This window comes from Monodelphis domestica, chromosome 3, assembly GCF_027887165.1.
Source record: "Monodelphis domestica isolate mMonDom1 chromosome 3, mMonDom1.pri, whole genome shotgun sequence".
Taxonomy (NCBI): Eukaryota; Metazoa; Chordata; class Mammalia; order Didelphimorphia; family Didelphidae; genus Monodelphis; species Monodelphis domestica.
This window is the reverse complement of record NC_077229.1, coordinates 113,349,104-113,374,110: the sequence shown is the minus strand read 5'-3', so window position 1 is coordinate 113,374,110 and position 25,007 is coordinate 113,349,104. Positions and strand designations below refer to the sequence as shown.

At 34.7% G+C, this 25,007-nt stretch overlaps 1 protein-coding gene and 1 pseudogene across 3 annotated transcripts in view; one reads left to right on the top strand and one right to left on the bottom strand.

Moving 5' to 3' along the window:
• The window catches only part of TRAPPC9 (trafficking protein particle complex subunit 9), a 1,102,825-nt gene that overhangs the window by 495,882 nt on the left and 581,936 nt on the right, over window positions 1-25,007 (bottom strand). The gene's annotated exons all lie outside the window — the stretch shown is intronic.
• LOC100619971 (eukaryotic translation initiation factor 3 subunit I-like) lies at window positions 20,368-21,441 on the top strand (annotated as a pseudogene).

Genomic DNA, 25,007 nt, shown 5'->3' with positions numbered 1-25,007 from the left:
TAGACCATCCATGTAAGGATGTGTCTGAGACAGCTCAATTTCTAACTCCAGGTATGCAAGGATCATTCAATATTAAATTTAATATTATATGTGCCACTTCTCTTTGTTGAGGGACACATGAAGAGAAGTGGCACATATAATATTAAATTTAATATAATATTAAAACTAGGGAGAGTCAAAAACATGATAAAAGAGTCCTTAATAGTTTTATGTCTTCTTGGAAGGAGATATCCAGGATAATGACCCAGAGATCTGAGAGGCTTTTGCAGTATACAATGGAAGACACAAGACTTGGATCAAAATTTCACCTCATATTTCTTTACATATGTGATCTTGGGATTGATAGTTGAAATACCTAATTTTAGTAATTGTTCATTTCTGAATATGTATTCTTTATGTTTGATCTGATGTAAGAAAAAAGAATAAAAAAGCCTGGGAGTTGATCTATAATTCATTATTTTTTAGCTAGGTGACCTCAAAGCTTCCCATGTTAAGTCTCAGTTTACTCATCTTGAAAGAGAGCTAATAATACCCACACTACCTACTTCATAGTAACATTATAACCATCAAATCAGTCTTATTCACATAAAAGACTGAAAACTACAAAGGATGGAATAAAGATTTTGATAAGTTAAGGGGGGGAAAAAGGCAAATAACCTGAATTATAAGAGAATAAGTTTAGTACTATGGCAGCTTTCATTAAAATGCTTCAAAGAAAGCAAGATTCCCTAATCTTTTAACTTTTAACAGCTTTAATAAGCTTTGAACAGAAAGCCATCTTGCCAGTATGAAAACTGAGATCTACTAGCACACCTCTTGATTCAGAAAGCTTGAATCACTCTCTTTCCTTCCAAGCTATCTGAATTCTTTGTGGAATTCAATTGAAAGCAGAATGAACCTCAAAGACCCAATGCAAATGGAAAAGGCAGAAAGAGACCTGGCAGTAACTTGCTGAAGAGAACATGAGGGCATCTCATTTTCCATTGCTAAGCAATTGCCATTTTTCTTCTTTCAAGGGAGAAGGAGAATGCAGACCTCTGAAGAGTGACATACAGCTGTCTCTGAATTACTACCTATTCCTTGCTTTAAAAAAAATAAAGGATTTGATTTGGGAAAAAAATGGTCTAGATGTTTTGAAGTTGTCTTTCTTTCAACTTTATTCCCTGAACAAAAGAATGTCTTTAATTTAGTCCTTGTACTTTGAGGTTTCTGGAAAGTGCTCTATGATAGATAATTCCACATGATATGGTGGAAAGGACATCAGCCAGAAATCCAGGAGAATTGAGCTGGAGTTTTAACATTGGCAACTAACTAAGTACATAATTAGGCAATAGGGAATGCAAAGTAATTTGCAAACCTTCAAGGGCTACATAAATGTCAGCTCTTGTTCTTATTTTTATTGTTATTATTAAGAAAAACACATCATTTCCCCTTCCTGGGCCTCCTCTTTGGTAAAGCAAAGAGATTTGAATGATTTTAAAGATTGTTTCAGCTCTGAAATTCTATGGTTTATCTGAAAATTAATGATCAAAAGATGTCAGTAGCAACAAAACAAACACGTATTATGTTCCTACTTATGTGCAAGAGTAGGGAGTATAGTCCTTGCCTTCATGGTACTTAAAGTCTAATAGAACTCTCCTCCCTACACCAAGATAAATTCAGAATGGGTGAATGACTTGAACATAAAGAAGGAAACTATGGTGAACACAGAATAGTAGACATGTCAGACCTTTGGGAAGGGAAAGATTTTAAAACCAAGCAAGACTTAAAAAGAGTCACAAAATGTAAAATAAATAATTTTGACTACATCAAATTAAAAAGTTTTTGTACAAACAAAACCAATGTAATCAAAATCAGAAGGGTAGCAACAAATTGGGAAACAATCTTCATAAAAACCTCTGACAAAGGTTTAATTACTCAAATTTACAAAGAGCTAAATCAATTGTACAAAAAAATCAAGCCATTCTCCAATTGATAAATGGGCAAGGGACATGAACAGACAGTTCTCAACCAAAGAAATCAAAACTATTAATAAACACATGAAAAAGTGCTCTCTCATCTCTTACAATCAGAGAGATGGAAATCAAAACAACTCTGAGGTGTTACCTCACACCTAGCAGATTGGCTAACATGACAGCTATGGAAAGTAATGAATGCTGGAGGGGATGCAGTAAAGTCAGGACTTTAATGCATTGCTGGTGGAGTTGTGAATTGATCCAACCATTCTGGAAGGCAATTTGGAACTATGCCCAAAGGGCGATGAAAGACTGTCTGCCCTTTGATCCAGCCATAGCACTGCTGGGTCTGTACCCCAAAGAGATAATAAGGAAAAAAACTTGTACAAGAATATTCATAGCTGCACTCTTTGTGGTGGCCAAAAATTGGAAAACGAGGGGATGCCCTTCAATTGGGGAATGGCTGAACAAATTGTGGTATATGTTGGTGATAGAATACTATCGTGCTAAAAGGAATAATAAAGTGGAGGAATTCTATGGAGACTGGAACAACCTCCAGGAATTGATGCAGAGCGAAAGGAGCAGAACCAGGAAAACATTGTACACAGAGACTGATACACTGTGGTACAATCAAAGGTAATGGACTTCTCCATTAGTGGCAATGCAATGTCCCTGAACAATCTGCAGGGATCTAAAAAACACTATCCACAAGCAGATGATAAACTGTGGGAGTAAAAACACCGATGAAAAGCAACTGCTTGACTACAGGGGTGGAGGGGATATGACTGAGGAGAGACTCTAAACGAACACTCTAATGCAAATACCAACAACATGGAAATGGGTTTGAATCAAGAACACATGTGATACCCAGTGGAATCGCACGTGGGCTATGGGAGAGGTGGTGGGGGGAGGGAGGGAAGAAAAGAAAATGATCTTTGTTTCCAATGAATAATGTTTGGAAATGACCAAATTAAAAAAAAAAAAAAAGAACTCTCCTATTCTAAGGTTATCTGGAAAAAGGGGCAATTTTCTGTTCTTAATCAAACAACTTCTACAACAAACATCACCGAATCAGAGAATCTTCTATGTAGCAAGAAGGAACTTTGGAATTCCTCTAGTTCAGACACTTTATTTTACTGTGAAGCAATCACAACAGTAAATTATCATAATGATAGTTGAGTACAGGGAGGAAAAACAGATTGATCTATAGTAAGGTATATAAAATTTTCAACAAACTAGTAATACTTCGAAGATTGAATATCAAAAGTCTAGTAGTATGAACTTCACAAGGTATGAGTGATTAGTCATAAACATTAAAGAAGAGACCTTAGAATTCAAAACTTTAGCATTTCTGTTTGGTTGGGAGATAAGGGGTGAGAGCTCAGCTTGGACTCCCCAGCTGGACAGAATCAGAAAGGGGAAAAGTCATTTCTAAAGCTTTCTGAGAATAAACTGAGTGGGATCTGCAAAAGTTCTAAGAGCTTTGGGAGGTAGGAGGAAAAAAAAGGAGGGAGACAACATGGATCATATAACTTTAGAAAACTTATGTGGAAAAATTTTTATTTAAAAAAATAAATTAAAAAAATAAAGCCTCGGCTTTTAAATTTTAAATGTATATTTATATACATTGAACATCTTTGCTCTAAAGTCACTTGTTTGCCCTTCCTATTTTGTTCAGTTCCTTAATAGCTAAGAGGTAAAAAAAAACAGTTAACATAACTATACAAACTCTTTCTGAACTAATATTAATTAGATGGCTCCATTATTTCAGCTTCATTTCACATGGTCTTGCTCTCAGGGGGTCTAATAGGCTTGCACTTTACTAAAAGACACGGTCTTGTTATCCAACTGTCTTGACAGTTCTTGACATTGAAGCATGCCTTTCATTCTGTAAGAAAACGATATTGTTCAGCCCAGACCCAAGGAAAGAGACAGTGATTCCCCTGGGCAGTAAATCAGAACTCTGAAAAATTATAGGACACATTAAACAAGATCTGTGCTGCTGGAAAAGAAAACCCTCTGACTGGCACAAACCTATGCCAACATTTCAGTCACCTACAACTGATTCTGATTCTCTCTTTTTCATCTTTTTTTTCTTTGGCAAATGGGTTCTCCCTGTAGAATGTTATTATAACACCTCACTATTAAGCTCTCGCAGATATTTTTTCCCCCTAATAAAACTAAACCTTGAAAATTTAGGCACATACATGGAACAGTGGACAAAGCTCTAGGCTTGGAGTCAGGAAGGCCTGAGTTCACATTTAGACTCAGAAATTTAATAGCTATGTGATCCTGGACAAGTCATTTAACCTCTGTTTGCTTCAATTTCTCCCACAGTGCAATACGAATAATAATATGACCCACATACCAGGATTGTTTATGAGGGCAAAATGAGATAATACTTGTTAAGAGCTTAGAATGCTTAGCACAGGACAGTTTTTTTAAAAAATAAGTGTTCCCCTCCTTCCTTTTTTTCTTCCTTAAACAAAAGACAACATGATTTCTTTTTAGCCCTAATTAATTCAGTGCCCAGTGTATTCACAACCTATGATAGGCATTGAGGACATACAATACTGAGAGATAAAGTCCTAACCTCCGGGAGTACACTACATGGTAAGTGTATAAGACACATACATATACATTTGTCACCTTATAATACAAATAAATAAAAGTGATACCAAAAATGCTAAATGAGGCCCAGAAAAAATTATCTTTGACCAGGGGACCCCGAAAGCCTTCTTAAAGAGGTTACAATTGATCTCAATAGATGCAGAAAAAGCATTTGATAAAATACAACACCCATTCCTATTAAAAACACTAGAAAGCATAGGAATAGAAGGGTCATTCATAAAAATAATAAACAGTATATATCTAAAACCATCAGCTAATATCATCTGCAATGGGGATAAACTAGATGCATTCCCAATAAGATCAGGAGTGGAACAAGGATGCCCATTATCACCTCTATTATTTGACATTGTACTAGAAACACTAGCAGTAGCAATTAGAGAAGAAAAAGAAATTGAAGGCATCAAAATAGGCAAGGAGGAGACCAAGTTATCACTCTTTGCAGATGACATGATGGTCTACTTAAAGAATCCTAGAGATTCAACCAAAAAGCTAATTGAAATAATCAACAACTTTAGCAAAGTTGCAGGATACAAAATAAACCGACATAAGTCATCAGCTTTTCTATATATCTCCAACACAGCTCAGCAGCAAGAACTAGAAAGAGAAATCCCATTCAAAATCACCTTAGACAAAATAAAATACCTAGGAATCTACCTCACGAGACAAACACAGGAACTATATGAACACAACTACAAAACACTCTCCACACAACTAAAACTAGACTTGAGCAATTGGAAAAACATTAACTGCTCATGGATAGGACGAGCCAATATAATAAAAATGACCATCCTACCCAAACTTATTTATCTATTTAGTGCCATACCCATTGAACTACCAAAATGCTTCTTCACTGATTTAGAAAAAACCATAACAAAGTTCATTTGGAACAACAAAAGATCAAGGACATCCAGGGAAATAATGAAAAAAAACCACATATGATGGGGGCCTTGCAGTCCCTGACCTTAAACTATATTACAAAGCAGCAGTCATCAAAACAATTTGGTACTGGCTAAGAAACAGAAAGGAAGATCAGTGGAATAGACTGGGGGAAAGCGACCTCAGCAAGACAGTATACGATAAACCCAAAGATCCCAGCTTTTGGGACAAAAATCCACTATTTGATAAAAACTGCTGGGAAAATTGGAAGACAGTGTGGGAGAGACTAGGAATAGATCAACACCTCACACCCTACACCAAGATAAACTCAAAATGGGTGAGTGACTTAAACATAAAGAAGGAAACCATGAGTAAATTGGGTAAACAGAATAGTATACATGTCAGACCTTTGGGAGGAGAAAGGCTTTAAAACCAAGCAAGATATAGAAAGAATCACAAAATGTAAAATAAATAATTTTGACTACATCAAACTAAAAAGCTTTTGTACAAACAAAACCAATGTAACTAAAATCAGAAGGGAAACAACAAATTGGGAAAAAATCTTCATAGAAACCTCTGACAAAGGTTTAATTACTCATATTTATAAAGAGCTAAATCAATTGTACAAAAAATCAAGCCATTCTCCAATTGATAAATGGGCAAGGGACATGGATAGGCAGTTCTCAGATAAAGAAATCAAAACTATTAACAAGCACATGAAGAAGTGTTCTAAATCTCTTATAATCAGAGAGATGCAAATAAAAACAACTCTGAGGTATCACCTCACACCTAGCAGATTGGCTAACATAACAGCAAAGGAAAGTAATGAATGCTGGAGGGGATGTGGCAAATTAGGGACATTAATTCATTGCTGGTGGAGTTGTGAATTGATCCAACCATTCTGGAAGGCAATTTGGAACTATGCCCAAAGGGCGACAAAAGAATATCTACCCTTTAATCCAACCATAGCACTGCTGGGTCTGTACCCCAAAGAGATAATGGACACAAAGACTTGTACAAAAATATTCATAGCTGCGCTCTTGGTGGTGGCCAAAAACTGGAAAACGAGGGGATGCCCATCAATTGGGGAATGGCTGAGCAAATTGTGGTATATGTTGGTGATGGAATACTATTGTGCTAAAAGGAATAATAAAGTGGAGGAGTTCCATGGAGACTGGAACAACCTCCAGGAAGTGATGCAGAGCGAGAGGAGCAGAACCAGGAGAACATTGTACACAGAGACTAATACACTGTGGTATAATCGAACGTAATGGACTTCTCCATTAGTGGCGGTGTAATGTCCCTGAACAACTTGCAGGGATCCAGGAGAAAAAAACACCATTCATAAGCAAAGGATAAACTATGGGAGTGGAAACACCGAGGAAAAGCAACTGCCAGAATACAGCGGTTGAGGGGACATGACAGAGGAGAGACTCTAAATGAACACCCTAATGCAAATATTATCAGCATAGCAATGGGTTCAAATCAAGAAAACATGTAATGCCCAGTGGATTTACGCATCGGCTATGGGGGGGTGAGGGGGAGGAAAAGAAAATGATCTATGTCTTTAATGAATAATGCTTGGAAATGATCAAATAAAATATATTTTAAAAAAAAGAGGTTACATTTGAGCTGGGCTTAAAAAATATTCAAGGAAGAATTGTGGGTGGTTGGCAATAAGCTTCTAAGACCTGGTAGAGTCCAATTCCACAACAAAGTTCTGAAAATGTATTAAAAAGAACCGTGATAAAGAAAACAAAAAATAATTATCAACAAACTCTTTCATTTAGTCAAGCACACAGAAAAATTGTAAGAATGGAGTGGATCAGTTCCAAAGATAGGTGGAAAATGAAGTACAAAATAGCCTAGTCCCACAGCAAAAGAGGGAGACAGACAAGAAACCCAGGTTCTTCACACTCATTTGTAGCAGGAGACCAAAGACAGAAGCACCCAACCTGGAGAAAGGAGATCTATTATCTTAATTCCCAGCTACAGGCAAAAAAATAAAATTAAAAAGGAAAAGGCCAACATCCCAGAAGACTGTGCCCAAACTGGGATTGAGGCCCAAGTGAAAACCACAGCCAGAGGTAAGACCACTACCAGCAGAGGTATGTATCAAATTGAAGGTTTAATCAGGGCTCATGCATATCAGTCAAGTATACAAAAGTGAAGTTTTATACAAGAAAAGCTCCCAATTTGTTCATTGAAAATTGAGATTTATGTAAACAGAGAAAAAGCCTACCACCACCAAACACAATGAAAAAATATGTTAAACTAAAAGAAGGCCAAGGGTTAAACTCAGAAGAGAGTAAATCCACAAGTATAAGTAAAAATGGAAAAAAGAATACCCTGGCTCAAGTACCTAGAAGGAATTAAACAATAGGTAATAAAATGAAATTGATAGGGTGGAGAAAAAAAATGACAAAGAGAATCAATAAACCTTGCCCAAGAATTAAATTCTAGGTAATTCAGAATGAGTCAAACACAAAATAACCCTTGAGGAGAAAAAAAAGCATTAAAACAAACTAAAATGATTGAAAAAAGAGAAGAAAATATAAGATTATGACCTGGGAAAGAAATCAAGATAACTTAAGAATCATTCAGTTAACTGAAAATCATTTTTTTAAAAAAAGCTTTAAAGGCATCTTCCAAGAAATCATAAATGAAAACTTCCCAGACTTATTAGAATCAGTGGTCAAAGTAAAAGGACATAACTACCTAAAAGAACCTCTACAATAATAAAAATGCCAGGAATGTCATAGTCAAAATCCATACCTTATAGGTCAAATAAAAAGTATTACAAACAACCCCCCCCCCAAAAAAAAAGAGTTTAAGTTTAGGAGCCACAGTTATAAAAAAGGAAAATCTGAAATAACTATTACAAAATAAAGGCATACAAACCAAGAATAATGTATCTAGCAAAAATAAATACCAACTTACTAGAGAGAAATGAACTTTTAATGAAATAGAGGTTCTATAACTATTATTCATGAAAAGGCCAGAACTGAGTAGATATTTTGAAAAAGAAAGGAATGCAGAAGTCAAGAGGAAAACAGAAAGATGCCACCTTGGATCAGTGAGAAGTTCTATATGAGGATATATTGCATACATTGGGTGACAAGTAACAAGTACCATCTCAAAGGGCTAATGTCCTCAAGGATTATAAAGTTAAAAACAGAGAGCCTGGTATGTTTGGGGGATTTAAAAAATGGTTTTAGGAAAATAAAGAAGAGGGTTAGAGGATTATGGGATGGATATAAAAGAATCTTACACTAAAATAAAAATAAAATAAAATAAATATAAAAATAAAAATAAAGAAATATAAAGAAAAAATAAAAAACTAAAAAGAAAAAGAGCAAATCAATGAATTAAGAGTAATGCCAAAATAAACCTAGAAAAACAAAATTTAAAAATACATATACACATAAAAGTAGAAATCCTGAAAATCAAAGATGAGATTAACAAGAATAAAAGAAAAGAACAATGAAGTAACATAAGTAATTATTTTTCTTTTTTAAAAAGAATAATAAAATAAGCAACTAGCTATTCTAATAAAGAAAAAAAACTAAATTGTTCATATCCAAAATAAAAAGAATTCATAAAAATTACATTTTAAAAACTAGAATTTTGCCAAACTACATGACAACAAAATGTATAATTTAAGTAAAATGACCCTTTAAAAATACAAAACACCTATACAAATAAGAGAAATCAATTTAAAAGAAAATAATCCAGTATTATAAAATAAACTGAAGTATTTCTTAATTCCCCCTTCTCTGAGGTAGCAAGTAATATGATATAGCTTATACATGTGCTATCATGCAATACATACTTCCTTGTTTATTACTAGTGAAAGAAGACATATTGCTTATGCAAGGAAAAAACTCATGAAGACAATAAAATGAAAAATGGTACACTTCAATCTCCATTAAGATTCTATCAGTTCTTTCTATGGTGGCAGATAGCTTTTTTCTTCTCATGAGTCTCTTAAGAGTTCCCTTGGATCCTTACACTGCTGCTATTAGTTAAGATATCCACAGTTGATCATCATGTAATATAATTTTTGTTTTTAAGAAGACCACAATAAACATTCACTCTGTGATTAATATCAGTATGAAACATTGGAATATTTACAGTACAATGGGATAAACATTTCATTGCCTATTATGTCCAAAATCCTATGCTAACATGGGATAAAATAAGAAAAAGAAAGATAGCTCCTCACCTTTCCTCAGTGAGTTTACAATCTGAAGGGGAGAAAATAGGATACCAAAAGAAAAAGGAGAAGAATTACAAGAAAATCATGGAAGGGAGAGGGAGATATCTGGTGGGAGCATAGTGGAATGAATATAGCTGATGAGAGGCTTTTGAGACTTCTTTATATGGAGGCTTTGGGAGGAATTGTTTCCTGAGTCCCCCTGTAACAGGAGGGCAGCTAGGTGGGGCAGTGGATAAAGCCAAGCATAGTGTCAGAAAGACTCATCTTCCTCAATTCAAATCCAACTTCCGATATCTACTACCTATATGAGCCTGGACAAGTCACTTAAGTGTGTTTGCCTCACTTTTCTCATGTTTAAAATGAGCTGGAGATGGAAATGGCAAACCATTTAAGAAAACTCCAAATGAGGGCATGAAAAACAACTGGACAAAGAACAGTGATAACCAGACATAGATAAGAGGTGACTGATGATATGTAAATGGTATTGATGGTATGTAAATACCATATCCTAGTAATGATCTTTTTTGAGGAAGGGACAAGTAGTTTATCTTGTTTTGCTTTGTCTTTCCAATAAGCACTAGGCAGGAGGAGTGGTGTGGGAAATTCTTCTAAAATCTAAGTATAATATAGATTATTCTAGCTTCCTAAAGTCTAGGTAGATTTGATTTCCACTCTACTCTAAGAGTTTGCCAATACCCTTTAAAGGGTTTGGGGTATCTAGATTCTATACAAATGGTTCCAGCCTTCACCAATGATGTTCCCTTAATTACAGGTAGGTGACCTGTACCCCAATTCAACAACCAAAAATCAGATTAACTTTTATACAAAAGTATTTGGTTTGGAAGGTATAATTACAAATTATGTAATTTACCATCCACGGGTTGGTAAAGGAGGCATACTCTTTCTCCCCTTTCCACTATGTCAATCCTTCAGGAGAAGTGACTTAAGTTTATAACTTAGCTTAGTTCCTGTACCAGTCCTAGTTTCAAGTACAAGTTCCTAACTCCTGGGGCTCATCTTAGGCACCTTAGCTTCTCAAGGCTTCTCTTGAGTTTACTGGCTATATCATCTTGCTTTGCAGTTGCCTGGTTTGAACTCCTATGTCCAATGAGGATCACCCTTAGCACTTGAAATTGGGGAGGACAGGCAACACAGAACAGAAGCAACATAATCTCAGGTCTATTTCTCAGAGCCATTAAATGAGAAAGCAGGGGAAGAAAGATCTTTTCTCCCTCATTAGTTCATTTCATGGCATTCATATTATGGGTAAACTCAAATCTTTGCCCTTTGGATATAGTAGACTAGAGTAACTCAAATGAGAGGAGTTGAATGATCACAAAAGTCTCAGACTCCAGCATTATTTAATGATCAGTGTAAGTGGCCCTTACCTATCTTGTGGAGAATGTAGCAAGCTCCATGGTAAGCAAAAAAGGCCCCTCAAGGGTATCTCCATTTTCGGAGCAGAAACAGACACAGAGAAAGAAGTCTGTATTACATAAACATTTCTATTCCTTGAGCAATCTCTAGAATCTCTTGGAAAATGCTTAGTAAATGTTTAGAAAGTCTATATGTTGAAAAAATTTAGAGCTCTTTAATGATAGATTATGAGTCCAAATGATTGAAGATGAAGTATACTACCCACTCCATACTATTCAGGTAGCAAACTTAAAATATAGTATGCATATTTGTTATAATTTTTCTTCATTATGAAATTGGGTGAAGAGTTTATAAATGTCCACAAATTTATTAATGATTGAATACATAGAATAGTATCCCATCAGAAATCCACTCTAGTAGATTACAATAGAATCATAGAACGATTATAGAAGGAAAGAAAAACTAAAATGTTAATACATACTCCAAAGAATGTTATAACAGGGAGAAACCTTATATCCCACCTTTTTTTTATTTTCATTTTCATTCATTTTTCATTTTGAAGGTAGGTGGCTTGCCCCTAAACCTGAGAATTTATGGTGGAGATGGTGCTTAAACTGAGGTTTTCTGTAGACTCAAAGTCCAGTTTTCTTTCCTTGTATAGTTTTTGAGAATTGAAATAGAATTTAATAAAATTGAATGTTTCCCTTTAACAAGAGTCGACTGGATTGCCTTTAGGAAATTGTGCAACATTTTAAGTGACAAAATTTCTCCCTGAAACAAAGGCTAGTCTTTTTAACATTAGTATTTTTCTAATTCTATTCTATAGCAAAAGTTATAGAATACCCGAGTCTCTAAAGAATTAAAGCTGAGGGGTCTCCCAAAGAGCCATGGAGAAGAAAATATGTGTAAAATACGAGTAGGTTATAATACCTTGTAGCAGCCAGTAATGTAAAAAGAACAAAGTATAATCAATGGTTTCTATTTAGGATCAAGAGATCTAGAAAGAGGTATCCATGACGATGAACAGAACTTTTTTAGAGAATTTGTGAGGTTATGTAGACAAAGGTCGTGAAGTAAAAGAAAACATAGATGAACTGCAATTTGAACTACTGGATAGGGTATAAATAATGAAATAATGATGGTATCACAAATCTATCGTAGTGTTTCTGTAGGAAATTTTAGAAAGAGCAATCATTTAGTGCCTTCCATTTGGGAACATGTCTGTAGAGAATTCTTTAGACAGTCAGTGGGAATAGTTCCTGCCTCCTCCACCTCTATATCTTATGCTAAAGTATAAATATAACATATTAATTGATCTTTGTGATAGTTGTTATTACTGCTGCTGCTTCTTCAGTATTTTAAGAATCCACGAATTCAGCAATATAAATATACCCTTCACAGATTCAGGTTGGAACCTCACATCACAGATTATTAGAATGGACCTTAAGAGGTCATCTAGTCTAGCTTCCTAATTAATTACAGGTCAGGAGACTGAATTCTAAAAGGTTAAGTGATTTCACCAAGGTTGTACAGATTGAAATTGACAGGTAGTATTTGAACCTATTCTATATGATTTTAAAGCAAATTCTCTATTTTAACATACCATTCTCCTTAGCTCCTTTGTAACCTTTTGGTATTGTTTCATGCTATGTAGTATCTTCCTTTGTTAACTAAATCCAAAAAAAAAAATTCATACCTGTTGGCCCATCTTCCATTTTTTCTTAACTGGGCTAATCCTCAAACAACAAATTCAGTCCATCCTTTGTCAGGTCCTTCCTCAAAGCCTTTCCTTCCAAACCCGACAGAATTTTGTTTTTTAATGGAATAGCCTTTAAGGATTTTTTAGTAGGGAAATAATAATAATTCATTTTATAAAAGACATACTTGCACGTAGAGGGCAAAGTTTCTTACTCTCATTTTTACAGTTAAGGAAACTGAGATTTGGTTATTTTTGTGTCAGTGTTCATAAGGGATAGTTGTCTATAATTCCCCTCCCCCCACCCCCGCTTTGTTTTTCCCTGCTTTGGGTATCAAGTCCATGTTTGTATCTTTAGAAATAATTTGGAAGGATTCATTCTCTTTTTTTTAATTTTGTCATCAGTTTATATAGTATTGGAATTAATTATTCTTTGAATAGTTGAAAGTATTTACTTGTAAATCCTTCTGGCCTTGATATTTTTTTTCCCTTGGGAATAATTAAGGAATACTTTAGTTTATTTTATAATACTGGATTATTTTTTTAATAATCGATTTCTCTTATTTGTATAGGTGTTTTGTATTTTTAAAGGGTCATTTTACTTAAATTATACATTTTGTTGTCATGTAGTTTGGCAAAATTCTCATTTTTAAAATGTAATTTTTATGAATTCTTTTTATTTTGGATATGAACAATTCAGTTTTTTTCTTTATTAGAATAGCTAGTTGCTTATTTTATTATTCTTTTTAAAAAAGAAAAATAATTACTTATGTTACTTCATTGTTCTTTTCTTTTATTCTTGTTAATCTCATCTTTGATTTTCAGGATTTCTACTTTTATGTGTATATGTATTTTTAAATTTTGTTTTTCTAGGTTTATTTTGGCATTACTCTTAATTCATTGATTTGCTCTTTTTCTTTTTATTTAGTTTTTATTTTTTCTTTTTCTTTATATTTATTTATTTTTATATTTATTTTATTTTTATTTTAGTGTAAGATTCTTTTATATCCATCCCATAATCTCTAACCCTCTTCTTTATTTTCCTAAAACATAGTTCCCCAAATATAAAAAAAAAATTATAAAAATGTATAAACTTGCAAAGATAAAATAAAATAAAGAGGAAAAAAGAAAACAAAAGACCACAATAATTCCATTTCCCTCTAAGAATATATAGGACATTTATTCCTAAGCGATATATATTTTGATAAAGAACCAATGGTCTGACATGAGACAGAATGAAAATGAGGACTAATTATGACTTTAGGAACCAAGACTAAATATTCATCTCTTCCTCATTTGGAGGCAACCCTCCCCCCACTTTTGCATTAGAAGACCATCTTTCAGTTACATAAATGGTTAACTATTTTCAAAGTAAGAATTGGCTACCTCACAAGGATATATTTCCCCCTATTACTTTGTAAGAAAACTTGGCTACTTTGTAGCTAAGGATGGTGATACCCCTGACATACAATGAAAAATACTGGAATGAGTAGTGACTAGATTCAGAGGACTTGTCTTCAAATCGTTCTGGAGATGACCTGGGTCATGTTGTTTAACCTCCCTAGACTTGGCAACCAATTGGAAATGGGTAGAGAGGAGAGTCAAAGATAATTTTGAAGTTGTGAATCTAAATAATCGGAAGAATAAGGAAGCCATTCATAGAAATAAGGCAGTGCTAAGAAAGGGGTGGTATACAAAGCCCAGTAAGTAGACTCCAAATCCAATATTGTTTATGCTAGAAATCTAAGATTCTAGGATTCTATGACCAACCATCCAATGAAACTGAATGTAATAACTGAATTTAATTGCTGCCACTAAACATATTGGAGCAACAGAACACCTTTAACTTCTTTGACCTAAGTTGTTATTCATATATTTTCAACACCACCTCTCAGCACACTGAGCCTAGTCTACTATCTGGAAAAGCTTCAGAGTGGTCACTTTTGTACCAAGGTAACAATAAAAACGGGTGCTTTGGGCTAAAACAGATTAAAACAATTACACTGGAATATAATATTTTCTATCAAATCTCAGTTACATTTTTTAAAAAGAGAAAAAAAAAGCTTCAGTGAAGCTCCTCACAAAGGCCATGACTTAACCCAATAGCCAAATAGCTCATTTTCAATAAGAAACTAGAGCCCTAGTTGAATCTCATTTCCTTTAATTTCCTACTTTTTATCTACCAGTGAAATAGCCAATTGTCATGCTAATGAAAAATAGAGGAGAAATAGAGGACCTGGAAATTTCCACTAGCATCTTATAGTAGCAAAAAGAGTTCTGGATGAGAAGATAGTAAAGCTGGATTCTAACCAACCAATTATACTCTTTAAAATGAAAAGACTAGAAAAGATCAAGCAATCAAATCACAAGAATTTAACTATGAATTATTGCCAGACTCTATGCTAGACACTGAGAAAACAAATATCAAAGTGAGCCAATGTTTTCCTCAAGGAACTTCTATTCTCTTAGGAAGATACAGAAAAAAAAGCCAAGAAAAGGGAAAAAAAATACAACACAAATATATCTTGAATGGTGAGTTGCCATTAATAACTGGGGCAATCAGGAAAGGAATCTTAAATGAATTGGAACTTGGTCTGTATTTTGAAGGGATCTAGGAATTCCAAAAAGCAGAGATAAAGAAAAAAAGGATTTTATCCAAGGAGATCAGCCTCTACAAAGGCCTGGAGGTGGGAGGCAGAAAATCAAACAAGTTGGTTTGGCTGAGGCATAATGTGTGTGATGCAGAACAAATGGTATTCAGTCTAAAAAGACAATCTAAGACCAAAATGTACAGGACTTTAAAAGACTAACAAAGAAGTTTGCAGAGGGAAGCCAGTGAAGCTCCTGGAACAGATAAACAGCATGGTCATATCAAGGCATCAGCTGCATTATTGTTTGGATACCACTCTATAGTACATGATCCATTGCTATATATTATCAGATCTCTTTCAATTTAGGCTACGTTTAGTTTTCAAACATTCCAGATTCTAAAAAATATCCTGACTCTATTGAACCCTATATTTTCTTTCATATAGCTCTAATGATCTATGTTTTAATACTTAATATAATAAAGACTGTGTAATATTATCCATGCTTTAAAAGATCCCTTGCTGGATCTAATATTTTATACTCCATACTTCATTAAGTCTATATCATCACAAAACTGGACAAGAAACTTCTGAGAAATCTAGGTTTGACTACATAAGGAAAAGGGAGAAATATAATGAACATAAATAGGAAATCTAAGCCAAAGTAATAGAAATTTGTTTTTGTCTTTTGTTGGAGCTATATTTCTTTAAATTCTTAATCTTTAATGTCTTGACACATGCCTCATTCTGCTAAAAACAACAAAACACATACAAAAAACAAAACTTGGCTGCCCCCTGCTCTGATTATTTTTTATCAGTTAACCAAAACATGGCTCGAGTCCTTGATGAGACGGAAGTCTAGTTTTCTAGCTTTGTCACTAATTCACTCTGTGAACTTGGGCAAGAGCAAATCATTTCAATCTAGACTTTTTTTCTTCATCTGCAAAATTAGAATAAATGATAGAATAGATAAGCTTTGGATCCCTTCCAGTGCAATAAAGTCAATTAATATATAGCCTTATATGTCTTTAACCTTATTTTCAAAACATGTCATGATTTCTTTCAGTGGGTGAACTCACTACCTTTACCATGAAATTAATATGAATTTTATTAGTTCCTTATTGTACACACACTCTGATTGAAGATCCATTCACACTGAAAAGTAATTCCAGGTCTCAAACGTTAGAGTCAAAGTATTATTAAGTTACATATTTACATTTAAGACACCTTGAAAGAATAGAGAAAATTGGACATATAACAGAAACAAACCCAGAATCAGAAGATGTGGTTTTGAGTCTCAGTGTGAATAAATACCAAATAATATGACCTCTAGAAAATAACTTTTGATATCTGGGTTTTAGTTCATTCATCTGAAAAATAGGGATGATAAAAATATTTTTTAATTATGATAAAATATATGACAGAGGAATATAGTAAAATTTTAAAAGATTTTGCATAAACAAAATCAGTGAAATAATATTGGAAGGGAAATAACTGAGGAAAATGTTTGCTTTAAGTTTCTCTTTTAGTGGTCTAATATGCAATAAATATGAGTAACAATTCAAATATATAAAAACAAGAAACATTCTCAAACAGATAATGGCCTAAGTATATGAATAGGCAATTCCCAAAGAAGAAATACAAACTCTTAATAGCCATACTTTTATAGGCACTAATAAATATGTGTAAATTAAAACAATTCTTAGGGCCAACCTTACACAACCAATTTGGATGGAGACAAAAGGAAATTGTAGGAATGAATATGAAAAAATAGTACACTAAATTCACTGCTGATAGAAATACATATGTCCTTTGATCCAGATATACTACTACATCTAGGTCTACTCCAAAAGGGATGAAAGAGAGAGTAAAGACATTTACATATGCAAAAATATTTGTAGCAATTCTTTTTGTTATAGGAAGGAAATAAAAAATAAGAGGGAGCTTTTGCCTTATGCTTCCCAAAATCAAGTCTCCACTTCCATTTCTGATCAACCAACTGTGTAGTTTTCCCACTCCCTCTTAGGTTTTCAGCTCTATTTTTTTTAATTAAAGGAATTAGATTAGGCAATGAAGAAAAATTGTTATCTCTCTTTGCAGATGGCATGATGGTATACCTAGAGAATCCTAAAGAATCAACCAAAAACTAATAGAAATAATTAATAACTTTGACAAGGTTGCAGGATACAAAATAAACCCACATTTCTCAGCAGCACTTCTATCTACCACCAACAAAGTTCAACAGAAAGAGATAGGAAAGGAAATTATATTCATAATAACTCTCAATTGTATAAAATACCTGGAGGTATACCTAACAAAACAAACCCAGCAACTATATAAACACAATTACAAAATGCTTTTTACACAAATAAAGTAAGACCTAAACATTTAGAAAAACATTAATTATTTATGAGTAGGCCAGATCAAGGATAATACAAATGACAACCCAACCTAAAATAATTATCTATTCAGTGCCATACCAATAAAACTACTGAAAAAATCAGTTCAAAGAACTAGAAAAAATAATAACAAAATTCACCTGGAAGAATAAAAGGTCAAGAATATCCAAAGAATCAATTTTAAAAGTCTGAAACAAAGGAATCCCAGCATATCAGATTCCAAACTATACTATAAAGCAGTAATCATCAAAACAATCTGATACTGGCTAAGAAATAGAGTAGTAGATCAATGGAATAGGTTAGGTAATCAACACATGATAATTAATGGCAATAGCGGCTTAGTGCTTGATAAACCTAAAAATCTAAGACTTTGGGGGAAGAGATTATAATTTGCCAAAAACTGCTGGGAAAATTGGAAACATGTAGGGCAAAAACTAAATATAGACCAACATCCCATACCATATGCCATAATAAAGTCAAAATGGATGCTTGATCCAGAAATAAAGAGTGATACTATAAATAAATTAGGGAAACATGGAAAAGTTTACATGTCAGATTTATGGATAAAGGAAGATTTTATGACTAAATAAGGCATAGAGAACATTACAAAAAAGGAAATGGACAGTTTTGACTACATTAAATCAAAAGGGTTTTCTACAAACAAAACCAATGCAACCATGATTAGAAAGGAAACAACAAATTCAAGGGGGAAATTTACATCAAATATCAGTGACAAAGGCCTCATTTCTCAAATATACAGAGAATGGAATCAAATTTATAAGAACAGAAATCATTTTCCAATTGATAAATGGTCAAAGAACATGGACAGGAAATTGTCAAATGAAAAAAACATTAAGGTAGCTATAGTTAAATGGCAAAATGCTCCAAATCACTATTGATTAGAGAATTGAAAATTAAAACAATGCTGAAGTACCACCTCACATCTATCAGATAGACGAAAAAGAAAATGACAGATTTTTGAGGGAATGTGGGAAAACTGGGTCACTAATACACTGTTGGTGGAACTGTAAAATGGTACAACCATTATGGAGAACAATATGGAACCACATGAAAAGGGTCATAAAACTATGCATACCCTTTGACTCAACAATACTAGTACTGAGTCTATATTTTAAAGAGATCAAAGAAGAGGGAAAATGGCCTACCTGTATAAAAAAAAATAGTAGCTCTTTTTTGTAGTGACAAAGAAGTGGAAATTTACATGTTGTACATCATTTGGGGAATGGATGAACAAGTTGTAACATATGGTCATAACAGAATACTAATGCACTATAAGAAATGATGAACAAGACGAGTTGAGAAAAACCTGGGAAGTCTTATGACTTGATGCAAAGTCAGGTGAGCATAGCCAGGAGAACAATGTATATATACTGTCAAAGAAATATTATATGATGATCAAATTTGAAGGACTAAATTGTTATCAGCAAACAAGTTCCCAAGATATCCACAAGGGAACCAAGATGAAAAATACTATCTACAGACAAAGAAGAAACTGTTGGCGTCTGAATAAAGATCAAAGAATGCCATTTTCCACTTTATTTCCCTCATAAGTTTTTAACTGTGTATATAATATTTGTCTTCTATCATGACAAGAGAAATATGGAAATATATATTGCATGAAAACACTGGTAATCCTTATATCAGGCCATTTACAGCCTTGGAGAGAGGGAGAAGGGGGGAAATATGAATCATAAAATGTCAGAAAACAATTTTCAGAAATTGTTTCTACATGCAACTGAAAAAAATAAAAAACTTAAAAAAAACATTATCTTCTGTTTCAGTACTGATTCTAAATATTGGTTATAAGGGAAAGAGTGACAAATGCTGTGGGGTGGACCAGCCTCCCACAAGGGATGGAGTCTTGGAGGTGGGAAGGTGTCAGTGGAATGACGGATGGGACACAGCTTTCATATTCAACCTGCAGCACAGGTTTCATAGGATAAACTGCTCCACCTTGGCTGAGGTCTGGCTTTATTTTATACCCTCATGATCACACATCTACTTGGTACACAGTTTCATTCTCAACATACACGTTTCCATGGAACCTAACAACAGACAGGAAGCCTAGGGAGATAGTTAATGAAACATTGTTGCTAAGGGCAGGTTCAGTGGGTAGAATCAACATGACCCAGATATAGGTTAGGGAATTGAAAGCACAGATTTGCCAGAAGTTTTTATATCTAGAAAAGAGGGTCCTATCTAAGTGGGTATATAAGAATGCTTAGGTTTAATTTTGTAAGTGGGCTCTCCTGGTAATATCCTGGGTGGATAGAGTAGGACATCTGTATTAACCCTGCAAGCATGTTGCTCTCATTTATTTTTCATGGAACTAAGGAAAAATAATAATCATAGTAATTCCAATAATAAAGGGATAATAATAAGGAAAGTCACGTAGGGAGGTTTCAGTGGGTATTTCCATTCTTCCTGGGGGCTGCTTTGCCCTTTGTCAAATAGCATAGACTTTGATGGCTCCCAGCAGGCAAAGTCTAGGTAACTGGGATTAAGTGACTTTCCTGGGATCACACTTCTGAACTCAGGACTTCCCATAGGACCTCACGCTGTCGCACTGTCTGGTAGTGCGAGTGGGATAGCCGCGGCCACCGCGATGAATCCAATCCTGCTCCAGGGCCACAAGTGATCCATTATGCAGATCAAGTACAACCACGAGGGAGACCTGCTCTTCACTGTGGCCAAGGACCCGATTGTCAATGTGTGGTACTCAGTGAACGGCGAGAGGCTGGGCACCTACACTGGACACACTGGAGTTATGTGGTGTGTGGATGCTGACTGGGACACCAAACATGTCCTTACTGGCTCCGCTGACAACAGTTGCTGTCTCTGGGATTGTGAAACAGGGAAACAACTGGCTCTGCTGAAGACCAACTCAGCTGTCCTTACGTGTGGCTTCAACTTTGGGGGCAGCATCATCATGTTCTCCACAGACAAACAGATGGGGTACCAGTGCTTTGTCAGTTTCTTTGACCTGCGAGACCTTAGCCAGATCGATAGCAATGAACCCTATATGAAGATCCCCTGTAATGCTGATGCTAAAATCACAAGTGCTGTGTGGGGACCCTTAGGGGAATGCATCGTTGCTGGCCATGAAAATGGGGAGCTCAACCAATACAGTGCTAAGTCTGGAGAAGTGATGGTGAATGTTAAGGAACATTCAAGGCAGATCAACGACATTCAGACCTCTTGAGATATGACAATGTTTGTCACTGCATCCAAGGACAATACAGCCAAACTCTGACTCCACAACACTTGAGCACCAAAAAACATTCAGGACTGAGCAACCTGTCAACTCAGCTGCTCTTTCCCCCAATCTATGACCACATAGTCCTGGGTGGTGGACAGGAGGCCATGGATATAGCCACAACCTCCACCAGAATTGGCAAATTTGAAGCCAGTTTCTTTCATCTTGCCTTTGAAGAGGAGTTTGGAAGAGTCAAAGATCACTTTGGTCCCATTAACAGTGTTGCTTTCCATCCTGATGGCAAGAGCTACAGCAGCAGTGGAGAAGACGGCTACATCCGAATTCACTACTTTGATCCACATTACTTTGAGTTTGAGTTTGAGGCATGAGGAGTTGGAACTGGAGTCAACTGAACCTCCTGCTCAGCTGAATGAGTTGTAGACACTAAAAAAAGTAAACCAAATGGGATACGAAAAAAAAAAAGTGCTCTCTGTGCACCTACCCACTGGGATGCTCCTCCTTTCCACTTTCTGTGAGAATATCAATTCTTTGACACTATGTTGGTTTTAGTATCTCTAGTACTTCACCAAGTTAAGTACTATCTATCCATCTGTGCATCTATCTATCTATCTATCCATCCATCCATCCATCCAACCTTATATTGCCTACTTCACAGTCCCATTGTAAAGAGCAAATGAGAACTTTGTAACTAAATCATATTGAATAATCTGGAGCACTATGCTCAATCCTGAATGTTGCAGTTTAAAAAAGAATTGGTAAACTAGGCAGTAAACCAAAAAAAGTCACTCAGGATAGTGAAAAGTCTTGAGTCCATGTCATATGAGAATTGGCTGAAGGAATTGGGCATATATAACCTAGAGCAGAGAAAACTTGGGGAGGGAGGGGAGAGGCATGATAACTGGGTTAAAATATCTGATGTGTTATGATGTGCAGGAGGGAATAGATTTCCAAGAGAGAATAGAACCAAAAGGGAAAGCAATAAGGATTCAAAAAGATAAATTTAGGTAACAAATAAAGAAAATTTCTTAACTTTGGAGAGCTGTTCAAATAAGTAATTTATTGCCTCAAGAGGTTGTGTAATCCCTTTCCTTAGAGGTGATCAAAGAGTAATTGAATAAACACTTCTTCATATTTATGAAGGAATCATAAGATTACCTCAATTCAAATCATAGATGTGACTGTGATTTGCCAACAAGTGATTTTTTAAAAGTCATTCCAGTTTCTTCACCTTTAAAATGAAGTCAGTAATACAGTACCTGAATTACCTTCCTCATAACACTGTTGTGGAATATATTTTGTAAATGTTAAAGTACCATGTGAATATAGTATTGTCATCATGAATTTAATTCTCACAACTACCCTCTGAGATAAGTGATCTTTTTTATATGTGAAGAAATTGAGAGCAAGAAACAGTAGTTGGCTTTTTCAGAGTCTTCAATATTGAAAGTCTAACACATTCTCTACTACGACATTTAGCTGCCTATGGTGCCCTTGAGAATTAACTTAACCTCTATGGGTCTCATTTTATTCAATTATAAAACTAATGAGAAGGATTAAGTAAACTCTATATTCCCTTCCAGTAAGAGATCTATAATTCCACAAAATCAAAATCTATGATAAAACTGTAGTATCTACATCAGTTAAGTGGCAAAAGGTAAGATGGCAAAAAGTTACATGATTTTAGAAATGTCACTCATCTCTCTGAGCCTCAATTTTCTCATCTGTCAGCACAACATGGGACATTGCTCCTAGTAATTATAAATTCTTGTAAATCTTTTAAGTTCTCAAAATCTTGCTTTTTCTCCTCTATACAATGAGATAGTAAGACAGCCCAATTCCTAAGGTACCTTCCACTTTTAAGTTTTAGGCATTGGAAACTCCCTCAAGTATGAATGAAACCCTCCACTCTTCAAACATGCAGGAAGCTCAGCATTATTTTCTGGGTTTGTCCAAACACAAACCTGACCTCCCCATCCCATCCCCAGTCCAAACAGCAGCAAACACTAGGTTATTAATCTGATATTAGGGTAGCCTTATTCTTGTAGTATTTCATGTCAGTCCAAACATCTTGTATGTCTCTGAAATCCATCTATACCAATGCTCCCCACATTTTTCTCCCTGGGCTGCTGTTGAGAAAGATGAGCCATAATTATCTGATTTGAATATTGATTTAAGGCTGAGATCATGCAGGAAATAGTCTAATCGCTCTCCAAATTTCAAACAGTAAAACAAATTTGCTTTTTTAAAAATGCATTAAAAAGTCTGGAAGATTCAAATAGACAATAAAATATAATGTATTATGGATCACAAATGCATCTCTATTAATATGAAAGGGATATAATATTAATAAAAATAATAGCTTAGATAACAATATATTATTGTATAAGGAGGAAAGAATTTTGAAAAAGCTTTGCTTCTCCCTGAAGATGATGCCAGCATTATTTGAATCTATTCCTGGAGGGAAGGAGAAAAAAAAAAGCTGATACCTCTAGTCACTCAAGGCAAAAAATGGTGAACTGTGAGCATTTAACAGCTAAAGAGGATATTTAGGCTTAGGTGAATCTAACCCTGATGTTTTAGACCTCTAGGTACCTCTTATGTTTTATTTCTTTCCTTATTATAAGTAGCCAAACAGCAAACCTAAAAAGTATATGGAGGTCACCTTGTAAATGCAAGAATTTCAGAGTTTCGAGTCCCCAGTGACAACTGCAACTTAAGGAAGAATCCCATTTTAGCTGCTATAGTTTTACTGGAAAATAAGCCCAACCTACCCAAGCTGGCTTTACTCAGGACAGAACAGAGTTGACATATAAAGTGTTTATTTAGCACATCATCAAGCTCCATTATGACAGTTTCTTTTGCATTTTTCGATCATATTTCTATGCGCTTGTGAGTCTTGTATATATTTAGCATTTCATTTGTGAAAGGAAAAAATAGCTGTCCTCTACATGATTTATACTGTACACTATGCATCCTTCTACTCTCCTTTTTGAGAGACCCTAGATATGAACCAAAACCTAAGGTTTAAGTAAACTTCATCTGAGCTCCAGAGTGTAGGTATGAAGAGTTAAAGAGGGTTTTAAAAAAAGAGCCTAATATTTTTTTTTTTTAGGTAGCCAGGCTACCCGAGTACAAAATTAATTTGTCATGTGTTGTTAAGCAAGAGTTGAGAAAGACTGCTTCATAAATAGGAAAAGGGTACAGTGCTCAACCTCTGTTTCTCTACAACCAGCAATGGTTTTTGTAAGACAAATATAAAAGTAAGAGTCAAAGCGAAAAAAAAAAATTTGTTTTGAATAGTGACTATGCAAAATAAAACAAATAGAAAAGAAATGGTAAATGTCTCATCATGGGTTTTTAAACTTGTGTAACTTCCTTTGAATCTTATGCCTAAAAGCTGTAAATATTGAGTTAAGTATAATAGTAAATACATTATCTTCCTTGATTCTTTTTACACAATTTTGGTCAATCAAATATAGACTTATTGTTATTTTGTCTTTTGGGGACAATTAAAAAGTTAATGTAATGGCTTCCAAATTTTAGTTATTATTCTTCCTTTTAACAAAAACATTACTGAGGTCCTGTACTTTTAATAAAACAATCAAGGAAGGATGAAAAGAAGGGAGAGAAGAAGAGAGGAAAGGGAGATAGTGAAAAAAGAAAGATAGGGGAAAGGGAGCTAGGGAAAAAAGATAGGAGGAAGAGAGTAAAGGAAGGAAAGAAGAGAGGAAAGGAGGAAAGGATGAAGGGAGGAAATATTCAAAATAAGATTTGATTGATCCTCTCTCTTTAATGATTAGCTTCTAGGTGGCACAGATGATAGATCACTGACATTAGAAGCATGCAGATCTGAGTTCAAATTCTGTCTCAGCAATTTACTAGTTATATAAGCCTGGTTTAGTCACTTAATCTCTCTCAATATTAGTTTTTTATTTATAAAATAGGGACAAAAATAACACTATACAGAGTTGTAAGGATCAAATTTTATATGTATAGTGGTAGTCTCTCGGCGACCGAGAATGACAATT